The sequence below is a fragment of the Typopeltis vanoorti genome, chromosome 14 (genome assembly GCF_054136105.1).
Source record: "Typopeltis vanoorti isolate ZY-2024b chromosome 14, IOZ_Tvanoo_1.0, whole genome shotgun sequence".
Lineage (NCBI taxonomy): Eukaryota > Metazoa > Arthropoda > Arachnida > Uropygi > Thelyphonidae > Typopeltis > Typopeltis vanoorti.
This window is the reverse complement of record NC_143562.1, coordinates 79162988-79184243: the sequence shown is the minus strand read 5'-3', so window position 1 is coordinate 79184243 and position 21256 is coordinate 79162988.

The following is a 21256-nucleotide window of genomic DNA, read 5'->3' as shown; positions in this document are numbered from 1 at the left end:
TTAGTGCCTGAGAATCAGGCACGAGAATACGTCACTCAAGTACAATGTGTTTGATAGTCTGGATTCCACTTTCTGCATTCACAGTTTGGAGTATCGGACCAGTTCCATTTATGCAAGAGATACTTACATCTCCCATGTCCTATTCTGATCTGATTTAAAGTGGTCCATGCATGTCTAGGGAGACTGAAGGCCTCCATGCAAGATGTTGGATTTGAAGATTGGAGGTATGTTGAAGCCATTACTCTCCCCATGACACGCATAGGTCGAAGTTCTGGGCGATCTTTTTTAGTGCACTCCTCCAAGCAGGGTGCCTGGATTTCAATCTTTGTGAGGTATGGATGGAAATATCTTGGAGGATAGGCAAGGAACTGTTTCTATTTATTTTTCTCCATAATTTTCTTAAGGCTTGGGTCCTGCGAAGCGAGGGAGGGGTTATATTACTGAGAGTTGGGATCCAGTATTCAGGATTAGATCTTAGAGCACCACAGATTATCCTCACAGTTTCATTCAGCTGGACATCGAGTAAAGAAGCGTGTGCGCTGTTCAGCTACACAGGAGCACAAGAATAAAACGGATGGGCATCGATTTATTACTATGGATGAGACTTGGATCATGTTCCAATTATTTTATTACCCGCCAGAATCCAAACGACATCAAAACATCGGACAGATGCCAGTTGTTCAGCGGCAAAGAAGACAAAGGCGGTTCCATCAGCAGGAAAGGTCTTAGCATCGTTGCTTTGGGATGCTAAAGGCATTTGGTTTATTAATTATTTTAAAAAGGGTAAAACAATAACCGGAGAATATTATTCCGTTCTTTTAAGCAGACTAGATGAAAAAATTCATGAAAAAGACGCGGTTTGCAGTACAAAAAAATAATCTTTCATCAGGATAATGCACCTGCCCACAAGTGTTTTGGCAATGGAAAAATTAATGGATCTGCACTATAAATTGTTGGAACATCCACTATATTCCCCAGATTTGGATCCCTCTAGCTACTTATCTCTTCCCAAAACTAAAACTCCTCCTCGCTGGTCAGCGTCTTTCTTCGAATCAAGAGGTGATTGCAGCTGTAGAGGGGTATTTTGCAAATCTTACTGAGAATCACTACAGGGAAGGGATAATGGCGCCGGATCATTGCTGGAATAAATGTATTGAACTCAAATGAGATTATGTAGAAAAATAAAAATAATTTTGAAATTATAAATTCGTTTTTTGTTAGGCTGAGAACTTTTCAGATCACCCTCGTATGTTAGGAATGAATGGAAAGATGGCTATTGCATTTCCTTTTCTGCCATCTGTTTAGTTGACTGGAGACTAATATCGAACTTGTGATTTTGTTTCATTCATCTTATGAACATATGATTCCTTAAAAATATTGCTGGATGGTATTTGAGACTGAGGTTGCTGCTTAAGTGCCTCCACAGCGAAATTGGAAGAACGACGAGAATTGCGTCTTCAATTGTGAAAGACCTGAGTTGATTTTACATCGTGACAATAGGAATCCTTATATGCTTTTATTTTACTTTATTATTATTTTATGAATTGAAGGTGAGCTAGTCAATCTCATAAGGAGTTGGCAGAATTTTTTTGCTGGAATGGGTTTTTTTCATATCATTCATACTGAGATGGTTGTGTCAAGTGACAACAACAACAACAATAATTGAACATGTGTAGCTCAGTGGAAGTGGCGTTTGCACTGCGCGGCGCTTGACTGCCTGAGGGAAGACCTAGTTGAGATATAGTCGCCGACTAGAGGGAAATTTTCTAATCACAGGTTCTTGAGTTAGTGAACCTCTGGCACGGGCAAGCGGGATTTTTGGGAACTTGGGTTTACTGTCCCATAAACTCAAAAAAATAGACCGTAGAACCAACACTATTTCAGACAATAAACATATAGTGTTAGGATTAGGGAATATGAGATAGCGGCACTTGTTAGCTTCCTCTCTTCACCGGATGCCAGATATAACCGGAGGTTACATCTGGCATCCGGTGAAGAGAGGAAGTTAGTTAGGTTAGGTCTTGGGCCAGCTATCTCTAATTGGCCTTCGTGGAGCTGTACTTTCCCCTCAGTCTTCAAAAGTTAGATAGGACTAAATCGTCCTCATCTACTCCCTGTAAAGTAATTAAATGAGTTAACGGGTTTTTTATAATAATAATTTTGAACATGAATAGCAGATGCAACAGATGGCCCCTTATATAGTCTCAGAACTACTATCTTGATGTGAAAGAGCTGCAACAGTGATACCAGGGCAACAAATTTGAAACCTTGTGCTACCTATGTGAAGTGATTTGATATAACTCGGGTGAAATAGAAGAAGAAAAATGAACGACTAGCTACAGGGCCCGCGCTAGGAATTTTTTCGCTCAGTGCAATACATATATTTCCTCCCCTTGCCCTAAAAAAAAAAGTTTTTTAATGAAGTCCTTATAGCCATGATGTTAAGCTAAGCTTCAACATGACTGATCATAAATTCTGAATAGTAACATTAACTAATAAAAATTCAAACGTTCATGGAAAATGATCATAAACTATATTTTTTTACAGAAAGAGAGAGACAATTAACCCTTTAATTGTGGAATTTTGTTCTGAAAATGTGCACCTGCATGGGTAATTAAAATCAAGCGAAGACGAGTATACTCGTCAAACGCAGAGTAAATGCATCTGCTGTAAATTTTAATTAAATTATAACAAAGTGTCAATTATTAAGAGTTAGTTTATTTGAAAAATCAATAATTTTATTGCTGCAGAATTCATCAAAAAAAAAAAATCAGCTAACGCCTTTTTATTCCCGTATACGGGGAGTAGGCGAGGCCATTTAGCCCTATCTAACTTTTGGAGACTGAGTGGGCAGTTCAATCTCCACTGGTACCAATCAGATATAGAGGGCCCAAGGCTATCACTAATTAAGCGGTACACAGTGAAGAGAGACGGCTCAAATGTGCCACAATCACAAATACTGTACTAACAACACAACCTAAAAATAGTGTTTTTATGATGTATTGCTATTAACTTATATGTAAGCAATGCTCATCACGTCATGTAGAATGAAGAATTGCTAAATCACAAACAATAACTAAAATAAAAAATAAATAAATATATAAGCTAACGCCTTTGTCTGAGAGGGAAGTTCTTTTAGTGGAGATTTATTGAGCTTTAAGCTTGCCCTGGAAGGGCAGTGAGATAAGTTGTATTCAGCTGAGCATAGAATTGCCTTGGGTCTTTTGTATTTGTAGAATTCTGCTTCATTGTAGTCTGAAACTTGCTTGATCAGTGGGTTTGGATGATTGTTTGTCTTGGTGAATAACTTTTCTGCTAGGTCATGGAGGAGGAATGTGAGGTAGAGAATGTTGACTTCTCTGTGAATCTGGGAGTTTCTAATGAACCATGGGGCATCCAAACTCATTCTCAGGCATTTATTCTGTATTCTCTGCAGCTTTTGAATATTTGTATTCCAGGTATGGATCCATGAAGGAGATGCGTATGTGATAATTGGGCGCGTTACAATCCTGTATATGAGTAGTTCGTTCCGAGTATCCAGTTTGCTTCTTCTGTTGATCATGGGGGTAGAACTGTGCGATTACTTTGGATGTCTTCGAGCTTATGTGTTTTATATGACTGGTGAATTGGAGTATTTTTTGTTAAGCATCACACCGAGATATTTGACTTCGATCTGCCATGGAATCTTGACTCCTAGCAGGTGTATGTCTTCCTTGGTCTGAAATTTCTCTTTAGTGAACAGTAAGGCTGACCTCTTCTGTGGGTTTGCTTGGATCCTCCAGTTCATCAGTCATTTCTCCAATATATGAATATTGCTTTGGAGTCTTCTGATAGCTAGTTTGGGGCTGAGAGATCTTGCTAATAAAGCAGTATCTTTTGCATATAATGCAGTGATTATTGAACTTGGGTTTTGAGGGATATCAGCAATGTAGATAGGAAATAGCAGGGGGGAAAGAAGTGAGCCCTGCGGCAAACCTGCCAGGATCTTGCATCTGGTTGATACAGTTTCATTAATTTTGACTTGCATGAATCTGTCTTTGAGGTATGTGTCAATTATTTTTAATAGGTTAATTGATATTGAATTTGATGAATTTATAGAGACGACGCTGATTCGACACCTTGTCAAAAGCCTTTGCAGCATCTATAAGGACCTCAGCTGTGTGTAGGTTTCAGTTGAAACATTTAATGATAAATCCGACCACCGGTGTATCTGTTGTACAGTGTTACGGTTTTTTCTGAATCCCAACTGTTCATTAGGAATAATACCTAATTTATCAGTTGCTGATTGAAGCCTTGTAAGGATGACTTTTCTCACAACCTTTCCAAGGATGGACAGAAGACTGATAGATCTGTAGCTTTCGGGAGCAGGGAGTTCTTTCCAATCTCTTTGATTGGCGTGATATCCGTCATACTCCAAATTATGGGAAAATGCTTGAATCTAAGGATAGCATTGATTATGTTGACTAGATGCGCAATGGCTTTTCTGGAGAGTAGTTTGATTATTCTGTTTGTGATTCCATCTGGACCTGGAGCCTTATTGTTGTACAAATGGGTTATGATATTTATAAATTCTGCTGGAGAAGTGGGTGTGATAGGCTCTGAGTTATACTTTTGTGTTATGATCTTGTTGACGCGATGGTGAATATTGTAGATAAGATTGATGTTCAGATTTTCATAAGAGGGGGTTACATTGAGTTTCCAAGCTGTCAACTAGAGCATCTGCTTTTTCTTTGTCAGTGTGGACTATTCTCTTCTTGGTCTGAATTGGGAGTATAAGTTGCCGATTAGTGCGGAGGTTTCTCAAGAATTTCCAGATGGAGTTATCCTCTGGGTTTAGATTCGTCAGTTTGGTTTCCCAATATTGGTTTTGATGTTTTTTGGAGAGCTTCACGGATTTGTCTATTTAGATTATTCAGAGTTGTTTATCATATGGGGCTCTTGAGTTATGGTACCGTCTTTCTGGCTGTGTTTTTTATCTGATTAGATCCATGATTTCCTCGGGGGATCCGACCACTACGGTGAAAGACTGTAGTTTGGGTGACTGACTTTATAGCTTTTTTGATTTGACTTGTTAGGTTGTTTACAGCAAAGTCTATCTCTGCTTTATTGTGAATAACAATGACTGGGCTAATGTGCTCTGGGAGAATTCTAAAGAGCTGGTTCCAAGATATAAAAGAGTGCAAAGGAGAGAATTGCTCTTTTATACCGAGCTTAAGCAAAATGGGTTGTGTGCGGAAGACAGTTCATTTAATGTTTCCAACTGATACTGGTATCTAATGTTTCTGAGGATAATGACTATGTCAAGTACATCTGTGCTACCAGCTGGGTTGTGATGGGTGGGCTCTGTGGGTCCAGCTATAAAAATAGAACTTTGCATTGAGTAATGGTTTATATGATCTTTGTCATTGATTGTGGAGCTGTACCAAGCTGTATGCTTGACATTAAAGTCTCCAGCTATGATGATGGAGTCTGTGGAGCCAAGAATGGAGTCCAAGTCGGATACCAGTAATGGAATGCTGGGTGGATGGTATACAGCATAGAGTTTGATACTGCCTGCATTGTTTGTATGAAATTCAACGCCTGTTATCCACCTAGGTTCTTGGTTTGCAGATTGGTCAGGACATTGTGGCTTAGGTAGTTTTTAATGTATATGGCTGTACTTCCTCCACTGATGGTGAGTCTGTCTGTTTTGTACAGTATGTAGCTCCGTAATTTAGGGTTATTAGCTGGTCTGAGATGCGTTTCATTTACTAATATTATATCAGGATTGTTTCTGTGAATGAATTCTTGCAATTACAGGAATTTGTTGCTGATTCCATTTGCATTCCATGCAGTGATCATGAGAGAGTTAGGCTTGTATTTTCTTTTATTCATTATCTAGGACTGTCAAAATTGAATGGGTACCTTGCAGGAATCTTTTCATGGAGGATGGTGAAGGATTTGTCATGCTGAATTCTTGTAACATGGTATCTAGTGAGGCAGTTAATACTGGTGTTAGATTAGAGCTTGTTTATGGGATGGAATAGCCTTAGTTCGTGCGGCCTCGGCATAAGTTTTGGTCATTGCTGCAACTAGTTTTCTTTTCTTAGTTGTCGAACAGGAGATTATTTGGACCCGGAGCGACCTACATGGCTGCCTTCAGCGTCGCTGCAGGGTGTTGGAAGGGCAGATTTTGCTGACCCGCGGGTCTTTGGGTGTGCAATGCACCCCTTGTAGTTGGCAGGGAGAGGTACTCCAGAATTGGCGCATTTAGCTGGCGTGGATCTTGGTTTGGTACATATGATGGTCTGGTGGCCCTTGCCACATTTTAAACACCTGAAATTGACCTTGCAAAGTTTTTGGGCAAGGACAAACCTTTGGCATCTATGGCATTGCCCAGATGGTGACTTTTTACTTAGCAGCTGAGTAGAAATTCTGAGGCCAGATAGCGGTCAGTTCATTTATCTTTTTCTGCGTCCTGTCAATCTCTACCAGCACCAGTGCATAAGCTGTTTATCTGCCCTGAGCATCCTGCTCACTTTAACTGAGGTCAGGACCTGACTCATAAGGTCAGCAGTGATTTCCTCAGAGGTGATACTTTCAGTTACCCCACGAAGGTTACACCTTCAAATTCTTTTCACTGGGTGAAGCAAATGTGTGGTATGGAAGACTTTTGTTATCCATTAGCTTTGTCATATGTCTATAGTCAGTTACTGAGGCTGCTTGGATTTTGACTCCATCTTGGTTTTTAGCCTAGGAATATGAAATGTTATATTCCCTGAGAGCTGATGAGACAGTGGTCCATTTGTGCTTGTCCCTTAGTATAACAAGGAGAAACGTTTCAGTATTCCTCAGGACATCCAGTGTTGGTGAATCTTCATTCTTCTGGTCCTCTGTAGTTCTGCGTCTTTGATAGAATGCTCCACCGCCTCTGTTTCATGCAGAGGTGGAGACAGTAGAAATCAAACTGTGTCAGCACCTGCGAGATTTCTGACATTCAGTTATTTTGACAGAGGGATTTTGGTGACAGAACAGTAATGAATTCTACTTGTGTAACCTCCATCATTGTCATTAGTTTGAGTGGACTGCTTTATAAAACCCTGCCAGCTGGATTCAATCTTGGCCATTATGAGCTTCAGTATCTCCAGGAATGCTCCTTATGAAGGATCTGGATCTGCTCCTTGATGTTTTCCATATCAGGATAGGGTCTCCTCCTGGCTGAAAATGTTTGAGAGTAGTACAAAATGTGGGAGACTTCAGAGTGAAGTGTGCCTGTTGGCTTACTAATATAATCTCGCAGGGCTAGAGGCCTGCCAGCAAAAATCCCGTAGACCAAGGTGGTCTACTAGAAATATTTAAACTTGAATCATCTTACTAAATGAGGAAAGGAGTGTTAAGAACTCGCTTGGCCACAGATTGAAATCCTACCTCCCTAAAATACCATAAATACACTGCTGGTCTTAATAACGGGTGGGGCCTACATGGCCATCAGACCTCTTGCATATTTCATGCAGAGGCTGAGACCGTAGAAATCAAACTGTGTCAGCACCAGTGCAATGTGAGATTTCTGAAAAACCTACTATGAAATGTAATCATTCTCAATCTAAAATAATACGTCTGTTCTTGTCAGTCAAAAAAGGCCTCCTCCCTCATTCCTCTTGAATCGTCAAACTTCTCCTCCTCATTCTGGCCTTATAGGGACTAGGCAAGGCCTTTATACCCTATCTAGCATTTGGAGATCCACCGGTAGCCAATCAGAGATAGCTGGCTCATATTTATCACTAATTATAGCAGCCACTGATGAAGAGGCTGGCAAACAAGTGCTGCCATCTCTTGTTACCTAACCCTAACAAGATATGTTACTGTCTGAAAATAATGTGGATACTACAGTCAATTTTCTTGAGTTTACGGGATAAAAAAACCCGAGTTTCGGGGAGGAAGAATCCGCGTGCCCATGCCAGAGTTCGACTAACTCAGGAATCGGTCGAAGAAGTGCTTAGAAAAAGTTTCTCCAGTCAGCGATGAGACTTGAACTTAAGTCTGACTTCGAGCAACCAAGTACAGAGCACGCAAGTGTCACTTCCGATGAACTATAGTAATTATAATTTCATTTAGATTTTAGTACACGTCTGCTGTTCAAAACGAAACTTTTCTTGCTTTCATATTCGCAAAATCAAAAATAAGCCCAGTGTATCCAAGTTCTGATCGATTTCATGTTTCACTTGAAATCATGACCAGACCTACCAATGGACTTTCGGCCATTGTAGAACGTAATAAGTTTTAATAAGCTTTAATTTTGAAAGACTACGCTCGCTGCTCAAAATATTACCAGTACTGCGGGGAAAAACGAAATCCTTTTTTGTGTCACCGGCGGAACTTTCATTACGATTTCCATTCTTTCGGCATCACTTAAAGAGCGATTCCATCTTGCTGGATAGTTTAGTTTTCGTCCTCATTGCTACTAATATCGACATTGCCTCTGTAGCGCAATTGGAAGAACGACAGTACGTTGAGTCATGTCGATTCTCGTTATGACTGGAAGAATCATTATATGGACTTTTTTCAATTGAAGATGAGTTAGCCGATCTCATACGGAGGTAGCAGGGTTTTTTACTCCATGAGACTCGGGTTTTTCATCCCGCATACAGAGAAATCGGTTTCTTCAGAACACACGCAATTTACAGACAAAAAAATACTAGCTGTGTTAGTGGTGGTGTTGGTTGTGGGTGGTGTTGATGTAGTGTAGTAGAGGTTCTCTGTAGTAGTGGTGATGGAGAGTTGTACAGTGGGTATCCTCCAGCGCTGAGTCTTTGGGTCCCCTTGGAGGTGTCACGAATAATGATAATAATAACAATAAAATCAGCTACTGCCTTTTTATTCCCGTATAGCGAGTAGGCGAGGCCGTTTAGCCCTATCTACCTTTTTGAGACTGCGTGGGAAATTTAATCTCCACTGACAGCCAATCAGAAATAGTTGCCCAAGGTTCACTAATTGAGTGTCATGCAGTAAAGAGAGACGGCTCAAAAAGTGCTGCCATCTCGTGGTAGCTAACCCTAACACAATATATTTAATGTCTGAATTAATGTGGGTTCTACGGTCGATTTTCTTGAGTTTATGGGACGAAAAAACCCGAGTTTCTCTAGTCGACGACTAGATTCGAAACAAAGTCTTCCTTCGTGCGGCCAAGCGCCGTGGTGTGCAAACGCCACATCCACTGAGCTACACAGGCTCCCATAATAAAAATAATAATATCTAGAGGAACAAAAGATCAGATCCTTATTAATAAAATGATTCTCAGAAACTCAAAAAGACGAAACACTAATTTTAATATGGCATGGATAGATTACAAGAAAGCATTCGATTCCCTCCCACATTCCTGGATCCTAAAATCACTAAAAATATTTGGAATTAGCAAAAACATATGTACGTTTCTGGCTACTGCTATGAAATCATGGAAAACAACATTAATAGTGAATAATGAACGATTTCGAGATATCAGCATTAAACGAGGAATTTTCCAAGGTGATTCCTTGTCACCATTGCTCTTCAACATTTCTTTGATACCTTTGTCTATGATTCTGAAGAAAACAAAACTTGGATATGAAATTCCTAAGTGTAATATTAAAATTTCCCATCTGTTTTATATGGATGACTTGAAGCTATATGGAAAATCGGCCCAGCAAATAGACTCTTTATTGAACATAGTTCGTATTTTCAGTTAGGATATCAAAATGGAATTTGGTTTAGATAAATGCGCAATTTTATCTATTAAACGAGGAAAAATTAATGACACTAGCAATTTTAATTTTGATCAAAAAATATATTAAAGCAATTTCAGCTGACGAACACTATAAATACCTAGGAATGTTAGAAGCCAATGATATTCTCCACTCGAAAGTTAAACAGCAGGCAGCATCAGAATACATCAAAAGAGTTAGAAATATTTTAAAACAGAACTAAATGGATAGCCTGTGTAGCTCAGTGGATGTGGCGTTTGCATTCCACGGCGCTTGGCCGCACGAAGGAAGACTTGGTTTCGAGTCTAGTCGGCGACTAGAGGAAATTTTTCTAAGCCTTTTTTCGACCGGTTCCCGAGTTAGTCGATCTCTGGCACGGGCAAGCAGGTTTTTCTTCCCGGAAACTCGGGTTTTTCGTCCTGTAAACTCAAGAAAATCGACCGTAGAACCCACATTATTTCAGACATTAAATATATTGTGTTAAGTTAGGGACCACAAGATGACGGCACATTTGAGCCGTCTCTTTTCACTGTGTACCGCTTAATTAGTGATAGCCTTGGGCCATCTATCTCTGATTGGTATCAGTGGAGATTGAACTGCCCACTCAGTCTCCAAAAGTCAGATAGGGCTAAATGGCCTCGCCTACTCCCCGTATACGGGAATAAAAAGGCGTTAGCTGATTTTTTTTTTTTAAACTTAAATGGATTAAACACAATTTGAACAATGAATGCTTAGTGTTCTATACCAGTGATCCGATACACAGCTGGCATAATAAATTGGACAAAAGAAGACCTGGGCAAACTAGAAAACTAAACCGTGCATCATGCATTACATCCATGAAGTGATGTTGACCGGTTGTACCTACCGAGGAGAATACGTGAACGGGGTCTGCTGCAAGTGAGACAGACTGTGGAAGAAGAAGAAATTGGTTTAAGAAATTACATCGACAATAGCTGTCAGCGAATGCGTCAAGCAATTACACAAGAAGACCTTCTAAAAGCAACAGGAAACAAATCCGATTACAATAAGGAACAACAAAATATCCGATATGTGCGCTGGAAAAGTAAACCCTTGCATGGCCAATTTCTTCGAGATACTGAGGACAAAATTGACGTGAACAAGACATGGTAATGGCTACAACACGGATACATTAAAAAAGAAACAGAAGGATTTATTCTAGCAGCTCAAGAACAGGCATTACAAACTAATGCAATCAAAGCAAAAATTTTCAACATCAATAATAACAGCAAATGAAGATTATGAGACTGTAGAACATCTAATCAGTGCCTGCAGCAAAATAGCTCAAACTGACTATTAATACCGCCATGATCAAGTGGCCAAAATAGTTCATTGGCATGTATGCAAAAAATATGGCTTTCCTACTTCTGATAACTGGTGGCAGCATAAAATAGAGACTTTATTGGAAAACGAAACAGCAAAAATTCTCTGGGACTTTAGAATACAAACTGATCGGCTTTTCGAACACAATTGACCTGACATCACAATTATCGAACATCGACAGGTTTGGATTATCGATATTGCAGTACCCAGTGATAACAACATTAACAACAAAGAACTGGAAAAAATTACTAAATATCGAGATCTGGCAATCGAAGTTGGCCGACTGTGGCTTAAACACACCAAAGTCATCCCAATAGTTATCGGTGCAACTTCAAAGAAGTTGTCCAACTATTTACAGCAATTAAAAATCAATGAAGTTACCCCATATGACCTACAAAAAACAGCATTACTTGGAACAGTCCATATTTTATGAGGCTACCTGACGGACTATTCTTTGATTCTTGGGTAGAGTCTGAATTGTTCTGAATCACCAGTCAAATTTTTATTTATATGATATCTTGTTTTGACTGTGTATCAATTATGTGAATATAATAATAATAATAATAATAATAATAATAATAATAATAATAATAATAATAATAATAATAATAATAATAATAATAATAATAATAATCAGCAGCATTAGCAAAGGACAAAACAGTAATCTTATCAACTGAACAGTAATCTGTTCAGCAGATAGTATAACTCAGCTAGAACAAGTTTTTGAAAGATTTCTATGAAGTTTTATGCAGCTGAATCAGGTTATTTCTTGCTTCTCCTTGCTAATTATGATTCTCTTGAGTTCTGTGTAGCTCAGTGGATGTGGCGTTTGCACACCACCGCGCTAGGCCGCACGAAGGAAGTCTTGGTTTCGAGTCTAGTCGGCGACTAGAGGAAATTTTTCTAAGCCTTTTTTCGACCGGTTCTCGAGTTAATCGATCTCTGGCACGGGCAAGAAGGTTTTTCCTCCCGGAAACTCGGGTTTTTCGTCCTGTAAACTCAAGAAAATCGACCGTAGAACCCACATTATTTCAGACATTAAATATATTGTGTTAGGGTTAGAGACCACGAGATGGCGGCACATTTGAGCCGTCTCTCTTCACTGCGTACCGCTTAATTAGTGATAGCCTTGGGCCATCTGTCTCTGATTGGGTACCAGTGGAGATTGAACTGCCCACTCAGTCTCCAAAAAGTTAGATAGGGCTAAATGGCCTCGCCTACTCCCGTATATACGGGAATAAAAAGGCGTTAGCTGATTTTTTTTTTTGATAATAATAATAATAATGGGAGCCTGTGTAGCTCAGTGGATGTGGCGTTTGCACACCATCGCGCTAGGCCGCACGAAGGAAGTCTTGGTTTCGAGTCTAGTCAGCGACTAGAGGAAATTTTTCTAAGCCTTTTTTCGACCGGTTCCCGAGTTAGTCGATCTCTGGCACGGGCAAGCAGGTTTTTTCTCCCGGAAACTCGGGTTTTTCGTCATGTAAACTCAAGAAAATCGACCGTAGAACCCACATTATTTCAGACATTAAAATATCTTATTAGAGTTAGGTACCAAGAGATGGCGGCACATTTGAGCCGTCTCTCTTCATCGGCAGCTGCTATAATTAGTGATAGACATGGGCAAGCTATCTTTGATTGGCTACCGATGGAGATTGAACTGCCCACTCAGTCTCTGAAAGCTAGATAGGATATAAAGGCCTTACCTACTCCCGTATAAAGGGAATAAAAAGGCGTTAGCTGATTTTTTTTAATTTTTTTTCAATTTACGTAACTCGTGCCACACCTCGTTTGGGTCTAGTACTGCTCGCTACCAATGGCCTCCGGCTAGTACTTTTGATGAGCTTCGCTCATTGTTTTTTGACTACATATGATCACTACTATCGCCACAAATATAGTACGCGTCCCCCCCCCCCATAGTACAGTACTGTATTATTATTATTATTATTATTATTATTATTATTATTATTATTATTATTATTATTATTATTATTATTATTATTATTATTATTATTATTATTACTGTTACTGTTATGTTTACACTACCAAGGAGTTCAAGGGCTAAGCGAGGAGAGCTATTTTAATTTTAATTTGGAAGTTATATTTAAATCAAGCAGATTGAAGTCTACTCACTATTTTAGATGTACATGTAATTATACATATCTGTAATTATTATTTCGGTGGTGTTGCTAAATTTAAAAAATAATACGGAAAGAAAACTTTGCCGTATTAATAAATGTATACCAATGAGAGAAGATTATTTTCCTCGTGATTTGTTAGCCAATCAGCATTTAACCCGCATCAATTCAAATCTCCTGGGTTGAGGATAGACCGTTAAATATCTTCAATGGTGTTTTAGAATTGCTTCTGTACTGCCATTTAAATATAGATAATAGTGACTGCGTTCTTTTCGAGTGCTTGCAATTTCTTTTTTTGGAAGATGGTAAGCAAATTAATTCCCCAAGAGTAAACGATCGTTTTTAAGTCAAAGCGTATTTTATTATCATATTTGTAATATCAAAAATATTATGTTTTAATTCGTAAAAGTGAGCATTGTATCTATGCAAGATTTATACCATTACATTTAATGGGTGGAAAATGCATAATTAGCAAAAACAAGTGGAACTAGATTGTTATAGTTGTAGTGGTCGAGACAGTTGTAGGTGTCCTCCCGCGATAAGTCTTGGGACTCTTTGGTGGTGTCAGGAATAATAATAATAGTTATCGAGTAGCCGATCACATGAAAATTGGGAAAGTACTAAAAGATGAATTCTGAGTTTTATAATAGTCTTGGTTTATTTATTTGAACTTGCTTCCGTAGAGATTAAAAAGAAATGAAATCGTGAATAAAAATAAACAATCATTCGGCTTGTTTAGTCACTACTTAGAAAGTGGTGGACGTTTATTTTCATTTCAGAGTTTTTAATTTCGGTTTTAACAAAGTATGCTAAGCAGAGAAGCAACCATTAAAGTGTTGTCGGCATGTATAAGATATGATATTGCTGCACCCGAGGGAACGTCTTGCAATGATTCTCGAGACTGCGAACTACTTGTAGAAATGAAATAACAGTATGATACCAAGGTTCTGTCGGAGTTAACAAATCTTTGTCCCTTAGAGGCGTTTACCTCTTTTGGTAGTACTCGGTTCATCCAATTATCGCTATAGAATTCTTTCGACTTACTGCCTTCTTACTATGATGCACGCTTTCTATTTGCACGTTACCTCAATTTCCTACCCATATTTCCTTGCAGAAGAATACTGAACTAATTGCTCGTTTTCTGGTACCACTTACCACAAAATGCCTATCCTTATGCTAGCCGTGATTGTAAATATAATCCACTTTAAAAGGGTAAGGTGTCGAAGTTCATATGTCTTTTGACTCCATGGAGGCCTGAATAATAATATGCAAAAGCATTTAAACTTTTAAAAGGTTGGAAAAGCGGATCACTCTTTCCTATCCTTCTAAAGCCATAATACTTAAAACCATTCCCGAAGCTTTAAATCCTTCCCGAAGCTTTTTGTTCGTTCGGCTTCTGTACATAATAAATTGTACAGAAGCCGAACAAAAAATTTTATATAAACCTTTTCATTTTTGGTATAGTCAAAATAGAATTTTGGTATACAATTTCTTTGGCAATCAAATTAACATGGTAGCTTAAAGCTTAACTTTTCCACTATTAAAATGCTGTTATCTCAGCAGTAGATGCTCAAAAATGGATAAAATATTAGACCAGCCATTGTGCTGACCTCTTCTGCTGACTGTATTAATCTATTTTAGACAACAGTGGTCCAAGAGTTGGATACTGCAGCATTCTGTGCTTCATTGTAAGACTGCTGAATCATTCTTATTTCTTATCAATTCTTTCCATTAATAACAGCAGAGCCTGGTATAAGGAAATATTTAACATACTCCACAGTTGAGTACTAATAGTGACACTTCAATAATTTACTGAAGTTCCAATGATACTCCCAGGAGGTATCATGCTTGGAAAATTGGATATGTCGTCATTCAATAAATGTGATCAAACAGAGGTGCTTTGAAATTGGAGATTCCAATCTGTTATGATTGGAAATAGTAGAACATAATATATTCTACAGCTGTACTCTTTTCCTGCATATTTGGAATAGACTGCTGTTCATTCCATTACTTACAGCAGAAAGTTTTCTTGCAATACCTCTCCCTCTCTAGCAGTTAGCAATGGGAAAAGAATTTTGATATTTATAATTAATGATTTATATAATATTTATATATATAAAAAAAATTATGGAAAACCTAAACAAGCTTTATTTTAGGTTTTACAACATATTCTGGAAACTTAAGATTTTTATATTTAGGAAGAAAGCATTCTAGAAGATGCTAAATTCTTGGCAAGGTAGTGCAGATTGCTCACATTGCACAGTATTCATCAGGGAGAAATAAAACTATTCTCGTGAAAGATTTTTCACTGTTCCATTATAGTTCACTTGTGGTTTCTCTTGACTACTACAATGACTGGAGAGCATTCCTAGGTAATGAAGTTCAAAATCGCAGTATAACCACCTGAGAACCAGTTGTTTCTGGATGTTAGTTCCAGTTTTGACTTTTGGTTGTTTCAGACTTAGAAAAAAGCCTTTGGCTATATGTGGTGACTTTTTTTTTCTGTATCTTTTCTTTCTTCATACTGTCAGCGTTTACACTCTGTATATTACTCTAGGCCATAGGTTCCCAAACTTTTTCGGGCCACTGCCCACTTTGCAAGACACAAATTTTGTAACGTCCCTATTATACATGCTCTATTTTCTCATTGACATAGAAAATTGACATCTATTTCTATCTGACATGGTAAATTTTCAAATGATTAAATAATTGAAATAGAAAATTGATAAAAAAATTGATCGTGCAAGACAGGCATAAGATGAATTAAAATGCAATATTTAAATTTTAAATGATTATCTAGTTGCAAAATCATGAAAATAATTTTTAAATATATTATTAATTTCTTCTATAAAGAGCCACCGATCCCTAGACCGCCTGAACGTCCCCAAATGCTTCTGATCCCACTATAGCCCCCCTAGAAGGCTTCAGCGCCCACTTTCGGAACCTATGCTCTAGGCCTATGTTGTGATGCACTTTACTGAAATGCATCATATCCAGATTCTGACATTGGGAACATTAGTCATATCAGCATTTTATAGGGTCTGTGACCATGCATTCTGTCTAGACCCAAGAAAAATATCAATTGCCCCCACCCTTTTTTTTTAAGGCTATGCAGATTTAGGATTTTATGAGAATTTTCTTGGATGCTACTGCAGCTACAAATATTTATTATTCAAAGGAGATTTCATTTGAAGAGTAGCAGGAATGTTATCAAAACTAAAACAGGTGAAGAATTTTTCTAGAAACAAGAATTAAGTTCGAGCTATTAACAGTTGAAGTCTCTTTAAATCTGCAGTGAGCAAGGTGGTTGTTTACATATTAAATGATAAGCCATCTTCTATTTACATTGTTCATAAACATCAATGGTGTAATGCACTTAGAACTTTATGCTTGAAAAATTTTATTACATGGGCAGCTTGAGATCTGTAGACTCAGAGGGAGGTTCTAAACTTTATGCCAAGCACTATCCAATATTCATGTAATATGTCATATTTTACTTTGAACTTGTTTGTTGACATGACACTTTAAACAGACTCTGGCAACCTATTCCACTCATTCATCACTTTCCAAGCAAATATCTGGTTCTTGCCCCATTGCCAACCACACTCTTGCTTAACTTTCAGGAATGACCCTTCAGTATTCCCTTTAGTCAGTTGTACAAAAAAAAAAAAAATCCTTTGTATCAATCTCATAAAAACCTTTCAGTAATTTGTATGTCTCAATCATATCACTCCTTTTCTATTTATCAACTAATTCTGTACTGGCAAATCTTCAACCTACTTTTCCAAGGAGCATTCCATTGACCTATTATCATTTTGGTCTCTGTTCTCTCCTAAATGACCCATGTTACTGGATCTCTGCACAGTAGTCCAAATGAAGTCTTATCTAAACCTTATGAGAGGTTTTGTAAAACATTGTCTGCTTGTCAGGATGTAACCAAGTGTCTGCACAGTTAGCCGAGTGGCTATGAGCTTTGCAACCATATGCCTGGGAAAGGAGTGTCCTGGGTTTGATTCTCGTCACCGACATGAGGAGCTTAAGGGTCTTTCTCAGACATAGTCAAGTTAGCCAGTCTTGGGTGTGGACAGCAGAATTTTTCTCCCCAGTTTTTATTTGTGGTTTTTCCTCCCACTAGCAGGCAAACCGGTCCCGTGAACACACGCACAGATTACAGTCAGGAATATTTGTCCCAGCCATAGACCCAATTCATCAGCTATGCCGAGCCCAGATAAAATTTGGGGGATTGAGATGGTGCCATACTTCCTCATAAAAGAGGCCTCATGGCCATTATATCATCATACGCTATAAATAAATAACCAAGTAATCTGAACTGTCTTAGCCCTTTCTGAAATATGCCTTCTGACTTCAACTTCCTAATCTTTCAACAACTTCAAATTCCTGGATTCATCAATTTCCTAGAGAGTACCATTCCATCAATATGCTATACACAGCTGGCAATCTTTTCACTCAAAATGCATCTTAAATTTTGTCATATTCAACTAATATAAATTCTTTTGACCATACTGTGAGTCTACTTAAATCAAACTATGAAATGTTTATATTCTAATTAATTTTGCATCATTTGCAAACAGCTGAAATGTTTGTCTGAGATCATTTCTTGTATCAGTATGCAAATAAAATGATAGTGGCCCAAGCACAGAGCTCTGGGTATGCCTCTAGTCAAGCCTTGTACTGCACTTGACTTCTGAATAACCTCTTATTCATTTTCATCCCCATTTGCTGAAGTTTATCAGCATTCCATGCTATATCCTGTCAAAACATTCTAAAAGTCCAACAGTATTGCAATGTAGCAATTATTACCTTTATCCAACTCAAAAACAAAATTGCACGAAAACCATAGTAATAAAGTGTAATGAAAGTACAAATGTTTCTTACTGAAAAGAACAGTACATTGTGTAAAAACAAGCAAATTAAAGATTGGGAATATAAGGTATATACAATCGGTTTACCAATTTAAAACGGTTGCAGTGTGCTAGAAATTAATAAATATTAAAACTATTTTTGATGTTTACATAAAATGAGAATCTCAAACTTTTATCCTTTTCACAGAAATGGTCTATCTGCTTGAAGTATATTACATCCCATTTATGATGGGTCTGGTAAACTCCTGTTAAAGATGAAGGTCTTTTGCAAGTGATAACAGATGAGAGATTTCATTGATAAGCAAATTTGAGATTAATTTGAAGCTTCTTTAAAAGTCAGATTTCAGAAATAGGGATTGGACCCTTGCAGTCTGAAGAATCCTTAAGTGTTGGAACATAGGAATCACTTCTGTTGGATTTTTATGCAGATCATAACCATTATTATGTAACAAATTGATAACACTAATTTTTTGAGAGGTGTGATGAGCATAATTTTAATGAACATATCTGCCAGTAAAAGTTAGGTTTCTGAAACACTTGACTAAGTAATGGAGGCTGTAGGAGTATGTCCAAGAATGGTAAACTATCAACATTTTCTTTTTTCCATGGTGAATTGAATGTATGGGTGAAGACTATTGATCTGATGTAAGAAAGTAGCAAGTTAATTTTCAGTTAATAAAGATGAACAGCAAAAATGTCATTAATGTAAGGAGATCAAAGAGAAATTTGGGGATGAATGGATGAGAACAAGGTATCTTCCAGATGATTCAGAAAAAAAAAGTTTTCTAAAGCTGGATATAGAAGGCTACCCATGCGAATACCTTCAATCTATAGATCTAGTTTTCCAGCTGAAAAATTCAAAATTCTTCCTAATACCAATAGGGAAATCATCATATAGTAAATATCAATGTTGGTAAATGAACAATGTCAAAGCTGATTAACATGACTTGTATTTGAATTTTTTTTTTTTTTTTTTTCACTTGAAAGTCTGGACAGATATTTTACAAAATCAAGATACAGAATGGAGCCATTAACTAACACATTAGTCTCCTTATCACACAGTGGGTGTGCAGTAATGCTAACCCAATTGTTAGTAGCAGTGTCAGCAGCACATTTTTGCCATTCAACATAAGCATCAAAAATAGTTTTAATATTTATTTCTAGCATGTGGCAACCATTTTTAATTGGTAAACAGATTGTTTGTATATATCTTGTATTCCTTTTCTTTTGATTTGCTTGTTTTTACACATTGATGTATTGTTACTTTCAGTAAAGTTCCTGTGGTTGTGTAATTTTATTATTGCCACAGGTACTTTGAAGATTTGACTTTATCCAAATCAATTGCCACTATTATAAAGCGTGATAGTGGTCATGGAGTGATCATGCCTCGCTGAGGCATGATCTCCTAGCAAAGCCATGTGGTATCCCATTCCTATATCCATCATTTCTGGATTTTTCTCTTAATGAAATCCAATATCTTGTTTTCATAGTTAGTGATTATTCATTGGGGGTGGGGGGGGATGACTACCATGTTAAAGTAAAAAAAATTGATTTAATATAAATCTAATTTATATAAACCAATTTATGTAAACCAATCCAAACATAAATCAGTTTATATTAAATTGGTAATTTTTTATTATAACATTATCTCCATAATTCCCCCCCCCCTCCCCCAGTATCTTGACAACCACTCCTGAGATAAGTAGGTAATTAGCTACATTGGAACTGTTTGACCCTCCTTCAGACTAATCTTGGTCAAATGCTCTGCCAGTTCCCTAGCACAGTGCTTCCCAAATTTATGGATGCCAAGGCCCCCTTTGGAAAAATCAAAATATTTCACAGCTCCCATTGGGAAAAAAATTCTAATATAGACATTATTATAACATTTATTGTATTTATATTCAAGGTTTTGCATTCGTAATTTTTTTTGTTTCTTATCAATACCATTTGAAATGAAACTTATGTTTCATTAGTAAATATTAGTAAATATAAGCATATATTTACTAATATTCATTAATCGACACAAGAAGCAAAATTTGTGAACACCAATGTGTGATTTTTTCCCATTAAAATATAAAAAAGAACAAAGGGAAAAAAATTAAATAAGTTTCTTTTAAGATAAAAAAATCTACTTAGTCTTGAAACATTTTAAAATTGTTTTCATTATTTCATGCCCCCCCCCCCCCTCAGTCCAAGCAGTTAGCCTAGTGGCTTTGCACTTTGCAACCATATGCCTGGGGGAGGAGTGTTCCAGGTTCCTCACGTCTTCGATGATTCCCGTCAAAGACGTTAGGAACTTGAGGATCTTTCTTGGGCATAGCCAAGTTAGCCGGTCTTGGGCGCGGGCAGTAGGGTTTTTTCCGCCAGTTTATCTGGCATTTTTCATCCCGCAAGCAGGCAAACTGGCCCCACGAACATGCACTTCTGCAGCCAAAATTATATCTCCCCCCCCCCCCCCAGTGGCAGACTATGCGACAGGTCAGTTGGGAGTGGTACTAACAAGTAGTCGCATCTAAGTAACACGCGGACCCTGCATAGGAAGTGGGAATAACGCGTAGAAGATTTTGTGCCCCCCTCAACAAAACTTACTTCCCCCCAAGGGGATGCGCCCCACAGTTTGTGAAGTGCTACCATAGCACACTTAATACTTTAGCTGATAGACTAGCTACATTATTCAAGTAATGCAGTCATTACTTCAACCTTGGTATCTCTCTCCTGGGTCTTGGTCCCACTGATGAGACCTTAATAACGGCCAAAACCAGTCTTTTATATATTCTAAAATTATAATTTTAGAATATATAAAATTTAAATTATATTCTAAAATTATAATTTTAGAATATAATTTTGTGGCATCTTTAATTTATTAGTGCTATTCATCTGTAATTCCCATTTGGATTTATCCTCCTGTCTTGGAATGCAGTCTGCTGTTGCCTTCTCTAAAAACTCCTTTACCACCACCTCAATCTCTATCCGACTTGCAGTTTCCCATACCATGGCATTGCTTCAGTCTTGAGTTTGTCATACTTGCTAGCTGCTGTAATTCTATATGTACTCCTCCCCTTAACTGAAAATTCTCCATGTTTAGCACCTCCTAGGCCAAAACCACATGATTACCCCAATCATCACCACTATCCTTGAATTAACAATTTACTCATGGATTCATGTCAAATCAACTGCACAT